This window comes from Trachemys scripta, chromosome 1 (genome assembly GCF_013100865.1).
Source record: "Trachemys scripta elegans isolate TJP31775 chromosome 1, CAS_Tse_1.0, whole genome shotgun sequence".
Classification (NCBI taxonomy): Eukaryota; Metazoa; Chordata; order Testudines; family Emydidae; genus Trachemys; species Trachemys scripta.
This window is the reverse complement of record NC_048298.1, coordinates 55,550,604-55,568,141: the sequence shown is the minus strand read 5'-3', so window position 1 is coordinate 55,568,141 and position 17,538 is coordinate 55,550,604. Positions and strand designations below refer to the sequence as shown.

General features: G+C 45.1%; 1 protein-coding gene across 2 annotated transcripts in view; it reads left to right on the top strand.

The window, feature by feature from the left end:
* Positions 1 to 10,440: 10,440 nt before the first annotated feature.
* The window catches only part of SCAF11 (SR-related CTD associated factor 11), a gene marked incomplete in the record, with an annotated part of 64,098 nt that continues 57,000 nt past the window's right edge, over positions 10,441 to 17,538 (top strand). For both annotated transcript variants that reach the window (XM_034770001.1, XM_034769992.1), the window contains 1 exon segment: positions 10,441 to 10,829.

Genomic DNA, 17,538 nt, shown 5'->3' with positions numbered 1-17,538 from the left:
GTCAGGGGCTCAGGCTGATACAACTCCTGTCACTAAAAAAAAAAAAAAAAAAAGGTTGTTTGTAGTTAACATCTCACCTACTATTATAATCCAGCTGGCCTCATAAAGGATTAATTGCACAGGACTCCATCATTTCCACTATAACCTCTGGACATACCTAATTTATTATCTCTACCATATCTGTAATAGAGACATGGGCTTGAGAATAACTGCTTTATCCAACTGAATTACTTTAAAATAGATCAGTAATTGGAAATCTACCTATCTACCACTGATCAAATAGTGTCCAGACTGAAACGGGTGTATGTCTATGTCAAAAACAACACAACTTCTTCGTTGGGCTCAAAGGGTAGTGATCAATGGCTCGATGTCTAGTTGGCAGGTGGTATCAAGCGGAGTGCCCCAAGGGTCAGTCCTGGGGCCGGTTTTGTTCAACATCTTCATTAATGATCTGGATGGATTGCAACCTCAGCAAGTTTTCAGATGACACTAAGCTGGGGGGAGAGGTAGATACACTGGAGGGTAGGGATAGGGTCCAGAGTGACCTAGACAAATTGGAGGATTGGGCCAAAAAAAATCTGATGAGGTTCAACAAGTACAAGTGCCGAGTCCTGCACTTAGGACAGAAAAATCCCATGCACTGCTACAGGCTGGGGACCGACTGGCTAAGCAGCAGTTCTGCAGAAAAGGACCTGGGGATTACAGTGGATGAGAAGCTGGATATGATTCAACAGCCTTTTTGGCAACAAGGGCACACTAATGGCATATTGGGCTGCATTAGTAGGAGCATTGACAGCAGATCAAGGTACATGATCGTTCACCTCTATTCGGCATTGGTGAGGCCTCATCTGGAGTACTGTGTCCAGTTTTGGGCCCCACGCTACAAGAAGGATGTGGAAAAATTGGAAAGAGTCCAACGGAGGGCAACAAAAATGATTAGGGGGCTGGAGCACATAACTTATGAGGAGAGGCTGAGAGAACTGAGCTTTATTTAGTCTGCAGAAAAGAAGAGTGAGGGGGGATTTGATAGCAGCCTTCAACTACCTAAAGAGGGGTTCCAAAGAGGGTGGAGCTAGGCTGTTCTCAGTGGTGGCAGATGACAGAACAAGGAGCAATGGTCTCAAGTTGCAGCGGGGGAGGTCTAGATTGGATATTAGGAAAAACTATTTCATGAGGAGGATGTTGAAGCATTGGAATGCTGAGGAGGTGGTGAAATCTCCATCCTTAGAGGTTTTTAAGACCTGGCTTGACAAAGCTCTGGCTGGGATGATTTAATTGGAGTTAGTCCTGATTTGAGCAGGGGGTTGGACTAGATGACCTCCTGACGTCTCTTCCAGCCCTAATCTTCTATGATTCTATGCTTTTTTAAATGAACTGTTGTAGGGACCAGCCATTTAAAACTGGCATGCCATTTTTTAAACAGTATTTTCATTGGGGTCATGGGTGAAAAATGTAATTATTTTCACTTACATACACCAGGAGGAAACACAATTTTTCCTACCATGTCCAGGTTCTACTAATGTCACAGTTTGCTATTAGTCAAGCACTGCTTTTCTTTGGTGCCACCAAGAGGAACGTTAATGAACTAATGTTTCATTTCAGTCCAGAGTTCACTAAATCAGCCAACTGAATCTGCAACAACAGGCATAAGTTGTGATTGGATACAAAAAACATTTTCAAAGGAGCGTGGAATTGAGGCATCAAAGGTTCGGCCTCGTCGAGGTGCAGATTTATAAATGGAAATAAATATAAAATGGATAAATATATGAAAAATGGGGGAGGGGGGAAAAAGAGTGCAGAGTATTCTTACTTAGGAAACCAGTGCTTTTGTTCAGTATTTGCATACTATGCACATTCTGGCCATCAGTGTTAAAAGCTCCAAGCATTTCCCCTTTAGTACTTGTAATTTTAGTATACTGTAAATGAACGTAATATCTCATGGCTTAGTGCTAGAATAAACACTAAAGTGCTAATGGGAACTCCTGTGGAAATAACTGGAGAATGGTGTCTCCATGAAGGGGTGACACCCATCCCACTTCTTCCTGAGGAGACAACATGGTTATATAACAAATTATTGTTAATTATCTCACATCCTGTTTCCCCCTCTAAAGACAGGAAATCCTTTTTCTTCTCCATGATATCCATAACAACATCTTTGATTTCTATAATGCCTTTCATCCTGAAGGAGTCAGAACTATATTCATTCAGCACAATTGGAATGCAGCCTCCAACTAACCTGGTTAGGAATAAAAGAAACGTCGTCCAAGGCCACTGCATAAGCTCCCTGATCATATGAAAACATTATATAAAAGGATCTTTGCTACTCACAAAGAGCAGAGAGAATCTCATTTTTGATGGTCTTATCTAAGAGCCTGCCACACAGTTTGTCTACTTTGAATACATGAAGGATTGCCAGGAATTGATACTGTAGTTCCAGGAATTCTAGATGTTATGAACCTGCAATTCCTCTTCTCTGACTAGGGCTTTGAACTGTCTAATCACACAAACCCAAACACGCTTGCCCAGCCCTTCTCCGAGGCCCTGCCCCTGCTTACTTCAGCCCCCCTCCCTCCGCTGCTCGCTCTCCCCCACCCTCACTCATTTTCACTGGGCTACGGCAGGGGGTAGCGGTGTGAGAGGAGGTTCGGGGTGCAGGCTCCAGACAGGCAGTGCTTATCTCTTCTGGCAGCAGCTCTTAGTCTCAGGGGAACCCAGGCAGGTCTGCATGCTGCCCCTCCCTGCAGGCACTGCCCCCACAGCTCCCTGTTGCCGGCCAGTGGGCGCTGCAGAGTCGGCGCTCAGGACGTGGACAGCGCATGGAGACCCCCTGGCTGTGCCTCTGCCTAGTAGCCGCTGACGGACATGCTGGCCACTTCCAGGAGCGGCATGGAGCTAGGGCAGGCAGGGAGCCTGCCTTAGCCCCACTGCGCCGCTGGACTTTTAGCAAGCTAAAATCTCCCAGATTGGCTTCAATAGCCTCCGGGAATCAAGCCCAATTCTGGGAGACTCCCGGCCAAACCGGGAGGGTTGGCAACCCTATCTCTGACCTGATTGCTCATTCAAACATTGTCCATTAAAGTGCAGTTGTATTTCCTCTGAAAAGTAACACTGTAAAAGAGTATTGTGGGGTTTGCTTCAGCCTTATTGTTTTTCAATTACCCCACATCAAATTTATTCAGCTCACAAGGCAAAACATGGCTTTTTACAACTGCCATCTCCTGTAAACTCACCCAGTCTGGGGAGTTTGGGTGAGTGTCATGCCAGCCCCCCGCCTCCTTTGGAGCTCGCTGCTGCCTGCGGGGAGAGGGCTGGGGAAGTTCTCATCTCTGGCCCCCCAGCCCTGGGGCAGCCTGCCTGCTGCACCCCAAACTCCTCATCCCCGGCCCAGCCCCACACCCTAACCCCCTGTCCCAGCCCAGAGTCCGCACTCAAACTCTCTCCCAGAGCCCACACCCTACACGCCCTCCTGCACCCCAACCCCCTGTCCCAGCCCAGAGCCTGCACCCAAACCCTTTTCCAGAGCCCGAACCTCTCCCGCACCCAAACTCCCTCCCAGAACCTTAGGCGGGCAGGTTGGACCCATTCTGGGCACCACCAAAAAAAGATACAAACATGCTGCCCCAGCCCCTTCCCAGTCTCCTATCCTGTCCTACCTGATAGCGTTTCTCCATTTCTCTATCCTCTTTACAGTCACATTTCCCAGTCCCCTCTTCTTCTTATCCTTTTAATATTCCCATGTTTCCATTATCTCCTTTTCTGTGTCTTTCCATTTCCCTGCCTCATCTCCCTATTCCAGTGTAGCCAACTTGTGCAATTTTATCTCAAGTCTGATGATATCTAAAGTTTTACAGGAAACCATGCTTCTGGAAACAAATTATTAGGTGTGAATCTCAGCTTCCATTAAGTTTCTAACCCTCATGGTTGCACAGAAAAGTTTGAAAATGGGATATGAATGCATCTTAAAGGCTCAAATTAGAAGGCAAATAAAAATAACCCAAATTTTATTATATTTTTTAAATAAAAACACCTTGTGATGTTTTAAGCCAACCTCATGATTTTTGGGGGCCTGGCTGATGATCTTTGAATATCTGTTGTAGGCAATTCAGACATTCCCTTGCCCCCAGACTATCTACTTCTGTGCTGGTCCATTAGAGCTTGTTGAAAAATTTGTCCCTGTTTTTCATTGAACAATTTCCAAACTAGAATTTTTTGTCCAACTCTCCCCTCCACATTCTCCCATATTGTTTCCCTCCACATTTCCTTTGTCCCAGACTCCTTACTTGTTCCTATCCTATGCTTCTCTGTTCCACCTGACTCCAGTCCTATTCTCTACAGCTCCACATATCCCATCTTGTCTCCTTACTGTTCCCACACAGAGATCAGAGGGGTCACCACATTTGTTGGATGGAAATAAGAGAAAACCACATGAAAAATAAGAGACAATGCTTTATTTTAAAGGAATTTTAGGGAAACACCATTTCCCTTAGTACATCTTGTATTTTTCCTCTCAAGTGTACATTTCTACTGCCTTCAAGTATATAATACAATTACTATAAGCTTCAATTTAATGTTTAAAATGATACTTATCAGTTTTACTATATTTCAATACATTTTAAAATGAAGGGATGAGTGGTCACCTGGAGGGACAAATCCATGAAATAAGGGATAGTCCCTTAAAATAAGAGAGAGGTGGTCAAACTAGTCACCATCTTAGCTGTGGGTGGTCTCGCTTCAGTCCATTTGGAAACAATGGGAAACAGTACCCATCTTTACTAGTGGCAGTCTCACCTCCTCTACAAAGGATTTTATGGGAATAGTGGCCATCTTGATTCAGGGCAGTCTGCAGCTTCAGTCAAGTCCCACTATTACCAACTCCAAACTTCAGAAACCAAAAATCATGAGATTAGCTCTAAATCTTGAGATTTTAGAGTATGATTCTTCTTACTGGAAGCTACAACTGGGTTCACAATACACAGAGTTATAGAAAATGCTGCCTGATGGTGCGGAGTTTCCAGCTTCTCCCAACCCCCCCAAATTCTATTATATAAATTCTGTGCCCCCCCACATCCCACATCTGCCCAATCCCCAGTCCATTAATTCATTATGTACCACACCAGCTCCCACATTAATTTTGTCCCAACCCCTCACATCTGCCCCTAGCCCCTCAGTGCACCTCTGCTCCTCCAGGAGCTCTTCACTTCTCCCCTAGATTGGGAGGTAACTGCAGTAGGGTCCTTGCCTCCTCCTTTTTGGTCCTGGGGAGGGAGAAAACAATTCCAAGAGTGCTTTACTCCTTCTACCCATTCCCAGGAATACAGAAGGGGTAGGGGACACTCAATGGATTCTTCACCTCCTCTCCCCTTTCCCTGGCCTGTTGTTGCACGGGTGGAGTGCATTAAAGGTGGAACAGAGAGCAGAATGAGCCAGCCCTCCATGGAGAAAGAAGTGGTTCGGGACTATTTAGAAAAACTGGATGAGCACAAATCCATGGGGCCGGATGCGCTGCATCCGAGGGTGCTAAAGGAGTTGGCGGATGTGATTGCGGAGCCATTAGCCATCATCTTTGAAAACTCATGGCGATCGGGGGAGGTCCCGGATGACTGGAAAAAGGCTAATGTAGTACCCATCTTTAAAAAAGGGAAGGAGGAGGATCTGGGGAACTACAGGCCAGTCAGCCTCACCTCAGTCCCTGGAAAAATCATGGAGCAGGTCCTCAAGGAATCAATTATGAAATACTTAGAGGAGAGAAAAGAGATCAGGAACAGTCAGCATGGATTCACCAAGGGGAAGTCATGCCTGACTAACCTAATTGCCTTCTATGATGAGATAACTGGCTCTGTGGATGAGGGGAAAGCAGTGGATGTGTTATTCTTTGACTTTAGCAAAGCTTTTGATACGGTCTCCCACAGTATTCTTGCCGCCGAGTTAAAGAAGTATGGGCTGGATGAATGGACTGTAAGGTGGATAGAAAGCTGGCTAGATCGTCGGGCTCAAAGGGTAGTGATCAATGGCTACATGTCTAGTTGTCAGCCGGTTTCTAAGGCTAAGAACCCTCTTCTTCCTAGACAGCTGTCTTTCAGCTCCTTCTCTCTTCAAGGTCCTGATCCCACTACAGCATTTAGACTGTCAGCTGTCACCTTTATTTACTGGCTGGTCACCCAGGCTCAACCAATCAGTTTTGAGCTTTCTGCTGGCTCTGCCCAGTCACATATACCTACATGTGACTAATAGCTCCTCCTCCTCACCAGAAGTCCCTATGTATTCCTAAGGGCCACAATATAGTCTATGGAGGTTTTTCAGATGATCTGTGGACAACCCCTAGCTACTTCCTATTTGGAAGCTGTATATATTTCTATGGGCTACAATGTATCCCTATGGAATTTTGCGGAGTCATTCCTACAGGACGTGAAGTTTACGATTTCATCACAGGAAGTGAAATTATAACATCATAGGTAATGGACCCCTATATTTCTTAGAAATTGAATCTTCCACTACATTACCTTATAGTTGCCATTACTGGATTTTCTAATTTAAACTACTATTAATTTCTATTTAATCAAAGCCCTATTCTTAAAACTAATCACTACACTAAGCATCCCAAAGGGTTCTGACACCACAACTCCTTTTATATCCAATTAAGCAAATTATAATTTTTCCAATTGTTAAACCCCCTTCCTGACGTTTTTCTGCAAACCTTCAATTTAAGGCAATTCAGACAACTGAAGCAAAATCTTTCGTCACACCCCCTCCACACTCCCCTCATGTAAAAATGGTTCTGTCTGCTCCTTTTCCTGATCCTCCCCTACCCAAAAACTCACCTGGGATCCTGAGTGGTGTGGGGGAGAGCTGTGTCTGCCTCCTGCTGCAGTTCTGATTGGCTGCTCTTCCCCAGGAGGCGTGAAAGTGGGGAAGGTGGCCAATCAGAGGAATGGTTCTCCCCTGGGCTGGGGTGAAAATCTGTGGGAGCTGTTTCAGCAGAGGCCACAATAGTACTATTTATCATAAATTCGTGGGAGTTGGCAATACTCCCAGCCTTGCATCACAAGAGCATTATAATGATCTAAAATGGCAAAACTCAATAATATAGGAAGAGTAAATAACTGTATAATATGCCCTGCAGGTTGTAAAGCTTCACCTAGGAGGCTGGGCAGCCAAACATGCAGCAGCTTTCTCCTCACATTATCTCCCATCCTGACCGCCGCAGCTTCTTTATTTCTGGCCTCCCTCTTTCCTAAAGTGCAGCCTATTCAGAATGCAGCACTGAAAATCATCTTCCTCACCTACTGCATGGACCTCTTTTAATTGCCCACTGCCTCCCACACTCATACACACAGTATGTAATACTTATCATCTGTAATAGGGATGAGCCAAAACCCATTGAGGACACAACAGTCCATTGATCTCTATGAGCTTTGGGTCAGACTCTAAATTAAGATTATTTCCTTCACTTTTAAGATTATGCACAACTACATCCCCTCTTATGGCTTTACTCTTGTTTCTATTTCCCCTTCACCCTGCTAGTGAAACTAATTTCACCTAACCCATCATCATTGTTGACCCTTCTTCCATGCTGTCTCCTATAACAGAAATACCTTCCTATCCCAGTGCAACAGGCATCCATACTTACTTTATTTAAGTCCCTCTTGGGCCACTAACATAATCCACTTGCTGGCTCATTACCGAGTATCTTCTAGCCAGTGGAGATCACTCTGTGCCAGTTCAACATGTAGAAGGGCTCCATAACCCCCCAACATACAGGAAAAAGAAATAATATCTATCCTGAGATCAGAGGAAACTGGGCTCAGGAAACAGCCATAGGATACAGGGAAGCAGGAGTAGCAGGCTGGGAGTTGGCTGCAGAGGGAAGGCGGGGCAGCAGGAAGCCTGGGAACTGGAGGTGAGATCCAGGCAGTTATGCCCCTTTGCTAGCAGTAGACCAGCAGTTACCACAGCAGGAGAATACAGGGCAGTGGTCTTCCGGCAGAAGGGCAGGGTGGAGGAGTTAGAAGACACAGTTACCCTTATACTCCTGTATTGGACTGCTCTTAGGGGCTGGATTAGGAACTGCTGGTTTATCTGTATCTTACAGTCATTGTACCTAGGGCAATTGTACCTTTTAGTTTTGGTAGCTAGCCAAGGAATCCTGTTATTCAAAGTGTATGCTATTTAACATTTTCATCAGTGACCTGGAAGAAAACATAAAATGTTCATTGATATAGTTTGCAGAGGACACAAAAATTGGAGGAGTGGTAAATAATGAAAAGGACAGATCTCTGATTCAGAGTTATCTGGATCACTTGGTAAACTGGACGCATGCAAATAATATTATATTTTAATACAGATACATGTAAATGTATACATGTAGGAACAAAGAAAGTGGGCCATACTTGCAGGATGGGGGACTCTGTTCTGGGAAGCAGTGACTCTGAAAAAGATTTGGGGCTCATAGTGGATAATCGGCTGAACATGAGCGCTCAATGTGACGCTGTGGCCAAAAGAGCTAATGTGATCTGGAGATGCATAGAAAGGGGAATCTCAAGTAGGAGTAGAGTGGTTATTTTAAATCTATATTTGGCACTGGTGCAACCACTGCTGGAATACTGCCTCCAGTTCTGGTGTCCACAATTTAAGAAGGACGTTGATAAATTGGAGAGGGTTCAGAGAAGAGCCACAAGGATGATTAAAGGATTAGAAAATATGCCTTATAGGATAGATTCAAAGAGGTCAAACTCTTTAGTTTAACAAATAGAAAGTTAAGGATGACGTGATTACAGTCTATAAGTACTTGCATGGGGAAGAAATATTTAGTAATGGATTCTTCATGCTAGCAGACACAGGTGCAACACAATCCAACAGCTGGAAGTTAAAACTAGACAAATTCAGACTGGAAATAAGGCATATGTTTTTAACAGTGAGAGTAATTAACCATTGAAACAATTGAGCAAGGCATGTGGTGGACCCTCCATCACTCACAATTTGTTTTTCTAAAAGCTCTGCTGTAGGAATTATTTAAGGGAAGTTCTAAAGCTGGGGTCTCATACACACGGCCTGCGGAGTTATTTGCTGCGGCCCGCCAAGCTCCCCACGCCCACCCGGAGTTATTTCCTGCGGCTGCCAAGCTCCCCTCACCCGCCGCCCCCCTTCCTTCCCAGCGTACCGTGTCCATGCTCCTCTGCCTATCTCCAGGCACTGTTTGCCACCAAACAGCTGTTTGACAGCGCTTAGCACTTTCCAGGACAGAGGAGGGAGGAACCGCACACTCAGGGGAGGAGGCGGAGAAGAGGTGGGGCAGGGATTTGAGGAAGGGGTTGGAATAGGGAGGGGGCAGAGTTGGGGTGGGGACTTTGGTGAAGGGGATGGAATGGAGGCAGGGCAGGGCCTCATGGAAGGGATGGAGTTGGGGCAGGGCTTTTGTACCTTTATATGAAAAGGTGTCAGTGATGTGGCCCCTGGGCCAATGTACTAGTCCTCATGTGGCCCTTGTGGTGATTTGAGTTTGAGATCCCTGTTCTAAAGCCTGTGTTTTAATTACAGGAGGTCAGAGTAGAGCAAAAGTTCTGAAACTGTGGGTAGAGACCCCAAAGTGGGTCATAACCCCATTTTAATTGGGTTGCCATGGTTGGTGTTAGACTTGCTGGGGCACGGAGCCATGGTGAAAGCCTTCTCCACACCACCCTGTGTGGTGGGGCTCAAGTTACAAGCCCCCCGCCTGGGGCTGAAGCCCTTGGGCTTAGGCTTTGGTCCCCCCACAGGGGGCAGTGAGGCTCAGGTGGGCTCAGATTTCTGTCCCCCTTCCTGGGGTCATGTAGTAATGTTTGTTGTCAGATGGGGGGAGGAGGGGGTTGCAGCACAATGAAGTTTGAGAACCCCTGGAGCAGATCATCACAAGGCTCCCCTCCTGGGTAAATCTGTGCCTTGCCCAACCTGCTTGATCAAATCTGTCCTCACGAGCCCCGTGTTCACACAAGGGGAACCAGCCAAATACCACAACTACCCACTAGCACGAACACCGCTGTTTGGTCTCCTGAACACCGTAGGGCGAGGCCGCCCGCCCTGCACATGCCGCACAGCCGCTTTGTGCGCCCTATGGAGTCGGCTGAGGGGCCCCCGTCGCCAGCGCCCCGGCAAAGGGGGAAACGCCCCGCTCCTATGGGGGCGCCTGTTGCCATCAACCCCGCAGCGCTGGGGGCAGCAGGAAGCAGCCCACGCTCTGCACGAGCCGCAGCGAGACTCCCGCCACGGCTGCCAGCCGCGTCACTGCGGCTTCTACAGCTCGGCACCGCGCGCACCGGCCCGCGCTCCCCCCGCAGGTTTCAGCCCGGCTCATTGGCCTCGCTCCTCTGCCTGCGTCTTCCTATCGCAGCAGCGTCTGATTTCCCCCGCCCTCCAGAGCTCGGAGCCGGAGGACCTTTCCCAGAATGCCCTTGCAGGCGACGCGCGGGGGCCTGGTTGGAGGCGTCTCGTTGTCAGGTTGCGCCGCCCGCCGCCACGCTGTTCATCTGTCGCAAAAGGCGGTTGGGCAGCGCCGCCGCGCGGCTTCCGTGGGTGCTGCGCAGTCGCCGCCGCGCACTGACATGTGGCCGGGGAGCCGCTGAGGAGCGAGCGGAGCAGGCGGCGGTGGCGCAGCGCGCTTGGAGCCCGCCCCTCCTCTCGCGGAGCCTTTAGGCCGGGGACGAGTTCCGGGCTTCAGCCGCGGAGAAGCGACCGCGGCGGCTCCCGGAAGCCCCGAGGCGGAGCCTCCATGTTGGGGAAGCTGGCAGCGCGGCAGTGACCGGGCCCTGTGGGGACGCGGGGCCTCTACGGCCGGAGCCTCCGATCCTTGGCGCCAGGTACGCCAGGGGGGGTGGCAGGCCGAGGAGAGGCTGGGGGCCTCTTAGGGCCTGGGGAGCGCTTGGGCGGTGTCGCGTTTCCTGGGACGCTGGTTCCCGGCGAGGGGGCGCAGGCGGGGGGACTCTCGGCAGCTCCCATGTTACAAGTGAAAGTAGTTTGAGCCGGTTCCTCCCGGGAGGGCTGCGGGGCGACTCCCCAGCCCCGTGTTGGAGGCGGCAGCCCGGCTGCGCGGGGCCTTCATCTCAACTCGAAGCCCACCGGAGAGTTACGGTCTCTAGTTCCCCGTCGCCGGGGCAGCAGGCGGGATTTGGTGCCCAGCCCGCTGCGCCCCCTCCCCTCCCGCCGTGGGTGGAGACTGACGCGAGCCGATCGGATCAAGAGTTTAAACCCAAACGTGACAGGCCGTTGTCCTGCAGGCCCTGGGCTTGGGCGCGCTGCGCTACTCGGGCCCTTACCCGGCTGGCTGCGCATCTCCCCGGGGCAAGAGGGAAAACAAAGGGGATCAGCGGCTGGAGTAACTGAGCTCCCGAGACCCCGGGCCAGCGCCGGCCTCCGAGCCTGCTCCCGGGCACTGCTCCTCGTCGTCCCCGCTCCGCCAGCATCCGGGCAAAGCTTTTGTTACACAAAAACAAACCACCAAAACAAATCCCGACTGTACGTAATCGAGATAGGCACGGACCAAGCTTTGTTAAAATCGCGTGTGTACAGCAGTCCCGTGCACTGAGCTAAATGTTGCTCCCGTTCGAGTCGGTCAAAATCTTTTCTATCTAGATCACTTTTGTAATAAAATGTCTGGGTACAAGCTTTCTGTATTGGCATCACCATATCAGCACATTGCATCCAGGCACCAAGAATTAGATTAAAGCCTGAAATTGTAGTAAAGTTAAAAGGAGGAACTTGGGATTTATTATGCTGGAGTAAATCAGGAATAATTTGTCATTGGAATTACACTGGGCTAAAACTGGTAGTGAGGGAAATTTGACCCTTAAATCAGTGAGACTTTATACTTGAGTTTTGGAGGGAATGTAGTGGTGGTCAACCAGTGTCCTATATTTTATTTTTTATTTTTTGCTTGATATCCATTAAAAGAATGTTGTTGGACAGAGGAGGCCCTAGGTTTAAATGTACATATATATTTCACATTCTCTAATATTAATAAAAGTAACAGTAGTATTTTATGCTTATTTAAAATTGAGAGTAATTTTCAGAGACTTTAAAATCTGCAGTGTTTGTACTACAGATGCTATGAACCTAAATATCCAAAAAGAGCAAAATACAGAAAGTAAATAGTGAAAAGTAAGGTAACTCTTTTGTGTTTAGTAATCTTATGTGGTATTAGTGTAATTGGTAAGGAAGCTTCTTTTAAAATATAAATAGACACTATCCAGACAGTTCATTTGTGAATTTTCTGTACTGCTTATTGGAAAACAGGTTTTTGTGCTTCATATAGATTTTAATTAATATGTATTTATATTACAATAGTGCCCAAAGGTTGGGTGCCATTGTACAGATTTAATAAATGACAGCCCCTGCCCCCAAAGAGTTTACTTTCTAAGAATTATCTGGGATGGAGGGTCCAGTGCAACTTGACTTTTTTTAAAAAAAGCTTCATGCTAAATATAAGATTCTTAATTGCAGCAATAAAACTTTATATTTAAGTTAAAATTTAAAGATTCAGCTGAAATTTTAAGTGGAATGTAGCACAGTGCAAACTTTGATATCAGGTATAGCAGTCCAATAGTTGCATTACAGTTAAGGTTGAAAAATACTTATATTATGCTATTTTCTAGGTTCTTAGAACTTTCTGAAAAGCTTAGCCTTTGGGCTCTTATCATTTTGGGATTTTACCATTTAAAAAAAAACAAATTTCAGAAACTTTTCTTTGAACTTTTTCATTTTAGGAGTTCAGTGAGGAATGAATTCTCGAGAGAAGAGAGGTTTCAGAGGGGTAGCTGTGTTAGTCTGTATCACCAAAAACAACGAGGGGTGCCACAAGGACTCCTCGTGTTTTTGCGAGAGAAGAGAATTAGTGCAACTCATACATGGCATGGCTCTTTGCTTACTAGTAATGTGAGCCCCTGTCCCATATATACATCCTCACAGATTCAGCTGCAGCGCTTGGGAGCATTGTTTTGCTAGCTTATACATATACTGGGTTATCTGCACATTGAAATAACCAATTACACGTACATAATTGCATATGCAAATAAATCTATAATCAGTTATTGTTCATGTAATGCATATGCAACATGAAATGAAACTATATCACGTGTAAAAGTGGGTTAAATGTGGTTCCTGTAAGGGACTAGAACTTATATATTTCCTAACTTTTTTCTGTAAATGCTTAAATATAACATTGCATTATTGTATTTTTTTACCTTGTAATTATCTGATTGGACTACAGAATTGTCTCTGTGATGTTTTACACAGTTTCACTTTAAAGATAGATAAAAATTATATAAAATCAACAGAACTTTATTTACCAGTTATCTCAGCAGTTTTATAGCTTTTTAGGACTTTTATACCAGTGAGTTGATATTCAGTAAGTCTAAAAAGAGCCCAGGGGACTAACTCAATTATTTTTTTGCACAACCACAGCATCATTCATATGATCATTAACACATTTGGCTTTTAACACAACTTTTTCTTAAGGGGATTTGTCTTTTAAGGGAAAGACACCTAACTTAGGGCTAGCATATACTACTGGGCTACATCAGTGCAGCTGCACCGATGCAGCCGCTCTGCTCTAGCGTGTCTGGTGAAGACTTGCTATGCCGACGGGAGAAACGAGAGGGGCAAGCTATGTAGGCAGGAGAGCATCTCTCACCAACATAGCATGGTGTAAATACTGCTTTAAGTCGATGTAACTTACATCGCTCGGGGGGGGGGTGGCTTTTTCACACTCTGAGGGATGTAACTTGCATCAATTTAAGTGGTAGTGTAGACAAACCTTTATCAGAGTGGTACTGTTTGATGCCTACACCTAAAACTTAGGTCATCTTAACGGCATGGCTCACAGTTGCGAAAAATTTCACGCCCTGTCAGACATAGTTAGGTTGACTTACTTCCCCCCTCACTCCCAGTGCCTTTGTAGATGCAGCTAGGTCGAATGAAGAAGTGGATTACCTATGTCAACGGAAAAATCCATCCCATCGATGTACAAAATGTTTACGCTATTGTTGCAGTGCTGTGGCTATGTTGCTGTATTGCAGACATACCCTAAAAGAGTTCAAGCTTACTGTAAGGACGAAGAGTGGAGTAAATCCTTACCTGCCCTACCCTTCATATATAAATAATAACCTTGGCAACAGTAATTAAAATATCATGATCTTGAGATGAAAAGACAAATTAATATCACTAACTAAAATGTACTTGAATTTTACTTTGTAGGGATATGAAGTAGTCTAACTCATCTTGTACTAATTATTGTGAAATTATATTTGGAAGCCTAAAAATGGGAAAGTTAGTTTGTGCCCTCTTTGGTTGCTTTATGAAGCATAAAGAAGCCTTGAAAAATATTTTTCAAATTCTTTTTCCACTTGTCTTTTACCTTAGAAATACCATGAAACACAAGTTTTGTCTTTCCTTTTTTTTACTAATGGTCTCCTTGGAGGAGATCCTGGAAGTGGATTGGGAGCTTCCACAGTCTTTTACTTAGAGGTCACAGTGTTGAATCTTTAACAAAGATATCTTTCTTCTCAGTTGTGATGTGTATTAACAAAAACAAACAAAAGCCAGAATAAAAGTTCTTCCCTTTTCAGTGGCTCAGGTTTCACTCATTTGGTACTTGTAATGTTATCTTAAAAGTTATCCAGTTATACATAGTCTTCTGGGAAAAAAATAGGATAACAAGATCTGAATTTCCTGTGTGGTATGTGTTAAAACAGAAAATCCTCCCAAATCACTACTCCCAAATGGTCTTAAAAGTAAGAAACAAAACTCTTTAGACATTATAAAGAAGTAAACATAGTCATCCATTTTTTCTTCTTGTGTGAGGTATCTTTAAGGCTGAGAGCCAGTTCATTCTAAACTTCTTTGGAAACTTTTCAAATGTTCTCAGGACTGTCATTTTATTTACTACTTGAACATTTTCAGGCACAATATATTAGGATTGTATCCCATTAATCTAAAACTATAAACATTGAAACTTATTAGATGAATGTTAATCTAATATTTATATGGTGTCTTCACAATCTGTGTTTATGGGGCAGTGGTTATCATGGTACCTGTGTGTATCAGAAATGTGACTTCATATTTGTTGGGATTTTAGTTCAGTAAATTTTGAGCATAGACTTCTATTTAGAAAGGCAGAAAGTAATTTCTGCTCGGGATATGTCTGGTTACAGACCACCATATTTAGTTGTTACAAGGATGACTGGATGTACATGGAAAATTATAAATTATGAAGAATTTACTTTCAATATTCTGTGGGAAATTGAGAAGTCTGGAACTTTTTAAAGAAATCACTTCAAATGTATGAAAATATTTAAAGATAATTTATCCAACAATTAATTTGATGTGTAATTTTAAATAAAATAAGCTCTATTTCACTCAGTCTTTTTTTAAATCCTTCCTCAACAGGAGTTCCCTTCTCTCTCAAGGCGGGGGGGAGTGCAATACCTTTGCCGAAAGTGTGGTAGATACACTTGGGCCATGTCCACTGGGTTTCTTATTAGTGTAGTTCAGTGGTTCTCAACCTATTTACCATTGTGGTTGCACATGGAGCTCTCTATATGTTATGTGTAGGGCTCCATGCCTATCACGGATTCTGGGCGGCCCCGGTCAGTGGTTGGCAAGTGGCCGGAGCAGCCACTGCTTGGGCAGCCCCCAGGGTGTAGGAATACCATGTACCCAAGCAACCGTAGCTATGTCAGTGTGTGCATTCTTCCATCAACATAGTTGCGTCCACCCTGGGTGTTAGTTCAGCATAGCTACAGAGCTATGGGGTGTGTTTTTTCACACCCTGGTCCATGTAGCCATGTCGACGTAATCTGTAAGTGTACACAAGGTCTTTCTTGCAGACTTGAAGACAGCACTGAATTGGTTCACATTTAGAAACTTATTTCACAACTATAAAGACAAAACAAAAAAAAGTTTGTAATTAACAATGCATATATTTTTTTACAGAACACTGCAAACATCATTAAGCATAAAAGAGATCATGGGAGAGACCTTAAAATAATTTCCACTATCTGTATTTTCAGTGGCCTGTAGTAAATTCAGTGATCGATTACTTTTCATTACCAGCAAGTGGAGCTATGGAAACTGTTGTACTGTTTATTGAGGCTTATTGATGTTTCTTCTGATTATTTTTTATGGCAGTTTTGCCTGATTGCTTTTGTTTTTGGAACTTGTTTTTGGAATTCCTTCACTAGTTCTGTTCATTTAGTTGATCTGTGCTTTGGGAAGTGTATAGGATAAATTACGTTCATGTTACTTGGGAAATTGGTCCATTTTCAGTATCAGGCATATTGGACGCACTGGTTAGTTGATGCACCGATTATTTAAGTGCGGGCTAATTTTCATGGTGGGAACAGGTATGTTTTAAATGATAAAATACACATACTTACAGTGACTAAGCGAGCTTATAATAAAAACATTGTTTAAGGTTAGCAGTCAGAAGTAATCTTCCTTAAAATCCCCATAGATGGAGTTACTATAAGGTGGGTGCATAACTGGTTGGAAAACTGTTCCCAGAGAGTAGTTATCAGTGGTTCACAGTCATTCTGGAAGGGCATAATGAGTGGGGTCCCGCAGGGATCAATTCTGAGTCCTGTTCTGTTCATGGGGGAGGGATAGTTCAGTGGTTTGAGCATTGACCTGCTAAACCCAGGGTTGTGAGCTCAATCCTTGAGGGGGCCGTTTAGGGAACTGGGGTAAAAATCTGGTTGGTCCTGCTTTGAGCAGGGGGTTGGACTAGATGACCTTCTGAGGTCCCTTCCAACCCTGATATGCTATGATTCTATAAATATCTTCATCAATGATTTAGATAATGGCATAGAGCAGCAGTTCTCAACCAGTGGTCCGAGGTCCCGTGGGGACCATGAGCAGGCTTCAGGGGGCCCACCAAGCAGGGCCAGCATTAAACTCACTGGGGTCCAAGGCAGAAAGCCGAAGCCCCGCCACCCCAAGCCCTGCTACTTGGAGCTGAAGCCTGAGCAACTTAGTTTCCCTGGGACCCCTGTGGTGTGGGGCCCCAGGCAGTTGCCCTGTTTGCTACCCCCTAATGCTGGCCTTGGCTTTTATATGCAGAAAAACAGTTGTTGTAGCACAGGTGGGCAGTGGAATTTTAATAGCATGTTGGGGGCGGGGGGTGAATTAAAAAAGGTTGAGAATCCCTGGCATAAAGAGTACACTTATAAAGTTTGTGGAAGATACCAAACTGGGAGGGGTTGCAAGTGCTTTGGAAAATAGGATAATAATTCAAAATGATCTGGACAAACTGGAGAAATGGTCTGAAGTAAATCAGATGAAATTCAATAAGGGCAAATGCAAAGTACTCCACTTAGGAAGGAACAGTCAGTTGCACACATACAAAATGGGAAATGGAGTACTTGTGGCACCTTAGAGACTAACAAATTTATTAGAGCATAAGCTTTCGTGGACTACAGCCCACTTCTTTGGATGCATAAGTGGGCTGTAGTCCACGAAAGCTTATGCTCTAATAAATTTGTTAGTCTCTAAGGTGCCACAAGTACTCCTGTTCTT